The following is a 7193-nucleotide window of genomic DNA, read 5'->3' as shown; positions in this document are numbered from 1 at the left end:
CATTGTCGATTGTTAGGCACTGCCGGCGAGATCAGGGACGGTACTAATGAGCAAAAACGTGCAAAGAAAACACAAACAGCCCACGAGTGTCATCGAGAAGCACACGTTGGTTTGGAACTGTTGCGCATAAAACGTTGGTGCGGGAAAGTTTGAGCGCATTTAGTAAACGTTACGTTGACGTTGCAGGATTCGTGAAGGGCAATTTTTTTGGGCTAGCCAAGCTCCGTCCCAATTCTTTTCCATCTCATGCGCTTTTCTGGTTGATGCACTTCATACAAAAAAAACGCACAGAAACTTACCGTTTCTCATACATTATGCCTCTAAATTGAATCGCAGGGTCCACTTGTACCACGGGGAAAACATTTTCCAAAAAGGGGGAAAATTGCAGTATATCGTGACTCGCGAATAGTCTAACTTTAGGCGCCGTCTTTACTTACCAACACACTTTGCTGCCTGGCGTAACGCAGATAACAAGCACAAACGATAGTTTGTGTGTGTGTGTGTGTATATGTGCTTTCCCATGTTCCGCCTTATTTGCTCCATGGCTGCGTTGTGTACGGTAGCATGGTAGTTAATTTTGTGCTTCCGCTTGCCTGCATTCCGGCGCAATCCCCTAAAGTGGCAGCTCTGATAATGATGCGTTCGGTTTTGTTGGCTGCCAGTTTAGGTAGTGCATCACCGATTTTGTTTTTTTTTTGTTTGTTTGTTTATTTCTGTAGTGCATGAGCGTCGCGTGTCCGCATTTTCTTTTTCCCAATCTCACCGGCTCGCCCGGGAAACAAACTTCCATCCGCCAGCATTAGCTAAGAAACCGCTTTTCGCTTTCCATTGTGACTGGCTGCAGCGGGCGGAATGGGTTCGGACGCAAGAAGCTTCTTGCTTCGCCGGTTTCGCGTACCTTGAGCCCAAAACCCTTGGCGGAAACCCACCACCTGTGGGCCATTTAATGGTGAACGTGCTGTTCGTTCCCGAATGGGTGAAAAGAATGTCAGTTGAATGCGAGATCAACTTCTGCCGTTTGTCGACAAGCTTGCAGTGGGATTTTCCCCCACCCCCGGCACTATCCCACCTCGATGGGTAGGATGAAAAGATTCAACTATGACGGGCTTTACTGCACACTGCGCTACGTTTCAACTTATTTAGCTAACAATAGAGAGAGAAAAAGGAATAAATTCAAACAAATTATGTGTTGAAGTTTGTATTTGGTACAAGAAACACACTTTCAACCTTACACAATGCACAATGCATCATGGACTGAAAAAAATCTTATGTATTTTATTCCGACATCTTATTATTTAAACATCAGCAATCGTGGTATTTACCCATAAATAAAAATACTTCAGCCTTTAAAAAATGTTGAACAAGTTAATTAAAAACTAATATTTCAAAACTCTGTAAATTTCCCAGCAAAACAAGTTATCAAGGTGAAAACAAATGGGTTTATTCGATGAAAATGCTACACCGAAAATTTTCCGTAATTTTGTACACTTACGATAATCAGGAAAAAACGAAACTAGATCAGACTACATGACCGTAAAGACTTCTTGTTGCTTCTACAGAGGAAGCGGACGCACCTGTAGGCACTACTTGAGGTAGAATTCTCTGATTAAAGTCCTTCAAGTAACAATGTAACGAAGCTTATTCGAAATGAGTCCAGAGAAATAATGTTTTTTGCAGTCGGATTTATTGTGAGAGAAGGAGTAAATTTTTGACACAATGGTTTAGCAACCTTATCTTTAATAAATCTCAAGTATACGCCCCACCTGAAGAGGCTAAAACACAAAGTCTCGTTTGTTGAACCCGTCCCAAAGCTGACAGAAACAAGTAATATTAACCATCTAGTAATACTACATTGTAACTCCACCAGCAGTATGGAATTATTGCTACAATGCTCTAATTATTTGCACTGCCAAAGCTAGTAAATTAAAAAGACACATACAAAGGCAGTACGCTTCCTTCTAAAAGCATCCTGGGCCCTTGATAAGGCTTCTGCCCCTTCAACGGCCTTCCATCCACTGCGACACATCACAAGACACTCCTCCGCTTGGCTGACCAATTACACTTTCGCTTCGCATCTTTTCCATCCCCAATCATCATCGGTTTTTCCAACCCAAACCCCTATCCAACCTGCGGTGCAAATCATTTTTCAGCACACCAGCGCAACTCTCTCTCCGGTCGTGCCCGTGCCGATTGCTTGCCGCGGTGCCAGTGTTGTGTTTTTGAAACGAATCAATTAAAAGCTTACCAACGGCTTCATTCATCATCGTCTGGTTCCGGTTCGTCGCTCTCGGTTGCTTCCATTCCACCCACACTATGGTGCCGGCGGGCAGCAAACTGCCCCCACCAGAAAAGGTTACATTTGCGAACCAAAACGGTGGACGGATGACGTTTTCCACGCGTACGAAAGGTGTTCTTTTTTTTTCTTCGTTCTTCTTTCGTTCCTCAAGTGCTTCGTCAGCCCTGGTTCGGTAAAGAAAATGGTGAAACATTGCTTTTTAATTAAAATTCACCGAAATCATCCGCAGAAGGGCGAAGGTTTGTGAAACGAACCTGCCAGAAGTGTTTGATTTCTGTACGGTTTAACGCGTTTCGGTATATTTTTTACGCGATAGTGGAAAATGGCCGATGGCTGTGTACGGGCTGCGTAACGGCAAGAAACACCTTTTGTGGAGAAAATAAACACATCACGACGACTTCTTGACTATTTATGCGGAGTTTTGTTTGCTGAGTGTTTCAAACTGTCACATTTCATTGGATTGTTCTTTAAACGGGTTGAACGTAAGCCAAAGCAGCCAATGTGTGTCTTTAGTAATTGAATAATTATAATTTGCATTGCTGATTGCATACTTTCAGGCACATAATGCACATAAATTTTCAACAATCGTTACAACAGCAATCGCATTGATATTTTATTGAGAGGTTGTAAGAAATTGATCAACTGCACTAGTTAGAAGATGAAATGAACTTTTTTAAACCATTGTTTAATCATAATAACAAATAATTTAGAAAATTATAGTTTTCGGAAAATGTTACTAAAATATTTCTAACGAAAGATTTCGCAAATACTGTTTCGTTTATGAATTTTTTATTGTGTTTTCTTTTAGGATCATCAGTTTCACTCCACCGTCATCCACCAGCTCAGTGCTTAACCTCATGTCCCAATCGTTTTCATTCACCGTATTCCGTATGGATCGTAATGTGATACCATTTACCATTTTCATAAATCTCGCTGGCTACTTACAATCGAATTTAAATTCTTAATATTTCGTAATTGCCCACCTTCCGCATCAACCCTTTCCCCACCTGTAATAGTATTCGAACACACGCAACGCACACACAGATGCGCAGAAACAATCATACAAACACTCACACACATACGCACACACACGGTATCATTCATGCACGCATACGCTCTCGTACAGACATTGTTCGACGTTTGTCGTTGTGTTTAATTCGTGCCACTGGGTTTGTGGTACAGCATTTTGAATATTTAATGTTTTTTTACCATCATTTTCTTTATCATGGCTGTTTCGCACATTTTCGTCCTTCGATCTCTGTTCACGTTCTCAACGGCATCGGAACATAGGAAGGATGGCCTCGCCATTCAACCATTCCGTTGATAACCTCAGGTGAAACACAAAATCTGAATAAATACAATTTTATTTGCTAACGTTTTGTTTGTTTGGTTTATTCCTATTTACTGTTCTCTTCTTACTTCTTTTATTTTTCTCTCTCTTTTTTCCTTTCTTTCTCGTCCTCTTTCTCTTTATCTGTCTATCTCTTCCATCTTTATTTCGTTTCCTTTTGCACCGGTTTTCTGTTTACTCTTTTCCCACCTTTTTTTATTTCTCACTCTCGCACTCTTGTTTTTCGGGATGCCGGGATGGAATGGATTCTCTACACTTTAGATTACTTATTTCAGTGTTTGGCCTAATCTGGAACTGCACTGCCATTTGCACATGGCAAGCCACCTTCGCGTAATAAAACAATGTTCTATCGCACTTTCCCTACGCTTTCCAACTCGGGAAAGTAACGTCTCCAGCCCCAAACTTACCATTTTTTTTTAAAGTGTGTGTGTGTGTTTTTTTTTTATTGATTTCCGTTTTTGGTTCATGAGTTGCGTACAATATAGTTTTTGGATCAGCTGATCTCTGGTTGATGCTTGCTACCTTGTCATTTTACAGCAGTGTGCCGTGGTCTGGTTTAGTATTTAGGCTTTTCACGAGTTTGATTTGGTTGCTTATCGATGAGGGAGATACATTTGATTATTTGCAAAACCGATTCACTATCAACTAAGAAATTCGAACATTCGGACCGCTCATCTTTAACCCAGGCTTACCATGAAGCTACACAACTGTAACAGCTTAATAACTTCATCGGCTATATTTGTAAAATCTTTTTACTTTTGTCGCTTATTTCAACATAAAATAAACTGACACCTTCGATTTGCATTTTAGCACACGACTGTGATAGCGCAAAACCTCATGCAGTTATGTACAACATTGGAAAAGTATTCGTGACATTCTGTGGGTTTGGATTTTGATTGTAGGTTTTGATTCTTCATGTGGAACTAAAAACCCTTTTTTAAACCGCATTAGTGCTGCTGGGTGTATTACTTTTTACTCTGTCTCTTCGTCTACATTCGTTTTTTCACATCTCTTCATTTACTTTAAATTACTTACTGCTTCATCGGTTTGGGTCGTGCCAGATGCGCTCATCCAAGGATATCACAAGTCCCTATACATTAGTGATACCTCGTTTAAGCACTTGCAATTAGAACAATAAAAGTATACCTGTTATTGGGTTTTGTTTTTGCTGACAATTTTAAATCTATTCCAGCATACAAATGATTTAAAACCTTTAAATGAAAGAAATAAATATCCACGAGTACACATTTTACCAATAATATTCTTTAAATTAAACACACAAATAAACAAAACATAGTTGATAATGAATATAATTAAACAGTGTGATTCTGGTAAACAAGTTCCTGCTTTTCGTTATTTTAGACATGTTTGCTATTTCACGCACAATGGGTTCCTAATTAAATTAATTATTAGACCTTAACCTCGATTATTTTATCTTTGTCGTGAATTAAATTATATTGAAAAGAATAGAACGGTTTTTCCAAAAAGCTTAGTTGCATAATTTCATATGTTTACTGTTAGAAAATTACTCTGATATCCTTTACAAGCAGCTCGTTTAAAAATACATTTAAAAAACTATATAAAAGTGAGGGATTTTTGTAACTTGCCCTACCAACCTGTGCGAAAGGAAGAACAAACAAAAAAGTAAATCGATCCAATCTTTAACTAGCTAGCACCAAAATTTGTTTTGCTTACATTCTAATGATTTTGTTTAAATATTATTTTAATTATTCCCTAGCAACGGTTGCAAACAATTCTATTAGATTGCCTGATTAAAGCATAAACCCTTTTTTTTGCAAACCAACGAGAATTCCATTACAGGTATTATGGGTTCGTGATAGTTCATTAAGAAAACCGAATACATAACAATGAATATATGATTTACATTTGAAGATAAACACTTTTTAAAAAATGATATTAAGTTCGTATAATTTATTCTTTTCTTTTAGAATCACTTTTAATAGCTTATGAAACATTGACAGACATTTCCGAAAGCTTTCAGTATAGGACTGTTGGTGGTACCGGATGGCCCGATTGAACATATTACATACGGTTAGGCATGTACGGTGAGCTCTCGAGAGAAATGTTCCAAATTGTCCAACCAATTTTATAAATGTGTTTAGGTTGGTGAAGCAAACAAAAGCACAAACACCTCGCATCATAAAGAGTGTACTACAGAAGACATATTTGATACAAATTACACATAAAACCTAGAACATCTACCCGCCAATTAAACTACCGACTAAATAAAACATAAAACAAAGTAAAAAATATTTTTCAAACTCTTTCATGTGTTGGAAAAAGCACACTTCCCTTTCAAAATAATAACAATGGACTCAATCCAAGAGAAAAGCTCCATTAAAAGATTCAAAATTTCAGCTACAAAAATGGCTACTGCATTAATGCGCAATTACAAAGCTTTCTAGCAAGCATTACACCCACCCATTCCCCCAAAATGGTACAAAAGTTCCACCAACAACTCAAATCATTGTCGTTTACTGGCTAGAAACCCATCCATTGGGTCCGTAATATTTATTGTTTAGCAAGAGCGACAAAAATACATCCCCGGTCAAACCGGGTAAGAGTTCACTTCTCTTAGACACTCGATAAACATTCTTTCTAACACACTTCCAAATCGAAAACAATCATTTACGGATAATGATGGAAGCACGCTCCACCACTGTGTGCATTATGTTCTGCCAGCTGCGCGGTTGACAACTGCTTTCGATGAGAGCAGCAACGCAGTGGAAAATCGATGATTTTCCCCCTATTAGAACGGCCGGGCAGTATATCTTACTCATCGAGGATGATAAACTTACAAAAATGTTAGGCGAACAACGAACGGAGCGCTGCCTTGCACATGACCGAAAGAACGCGAATAAATTCCGAAACAAAGTGCAGTGCCAAAGGATGTCCCTTCAATCAGCAAACGAGCGAAAAGATAATCTTTGCTTCTTTTTCGCCATCGCACCGCTATCCAAGTCTTTATAGCTGTCTGTACTCGCTTTGTACCAAGAGTAACTGAACATTGACTATGAACCGTCACATTGTTCTAAAAACATCGGACAGGTTCAGAAAAAAATATCCACAAAAGATAATAAAACAACTCATGCTGGCAGTTTTTCAAGAGATAACTTCTGTATTTTATCTCTAATCTTTCAGTGTCCTATTTATTTAACAAAAGCAATAATAGTGACAGTAAAATGAAAACTAAATGTTACTGTGGAAAAAGTGTTGATTTCTAGACTTTCATTTGTTTACTCATTCTTAACTCTTTCTCTTATCTTCACTCCATTTGTCAATTTAAATCCTCCGACAAAGTAGGAGCGATAACGAAGGTTAAATAATAAATATGAAGGATAAACCAAAAAGGCTTAAATTCCTATCCGAAATTATTGTTGTTTTAGATGACTTGAATTGCAATAAATAAATTCAAAACAATCATACAATAAAAGAAACAAGTCCTTTTCATACTAAAAAAAATAATGATCCTCTGATAATGCTCGGGAGTTTTCACTTTCGTTTGCTTCATTATTCGAACTTCAT

The sequence above is a fragment of the Anopheles moucheti genome, chromosome X, assembly GCF_943734755.1.
Source record: "Anopheles moucheti chromosome X, idAnoMoucSN_F20_07, whole genome shotgun sequence".
Classification (NCBI taxonomy): Eukaryota; Metazoa; Arthropoda; class Insecta; order Diptera; family Culicidae; genus Anopheles; species Anopheles moucheti.
The sequence above is the reverse complement of the archived record's forward strand: the minus strand, read 5'-3'. Positions refer to the sequence as shown.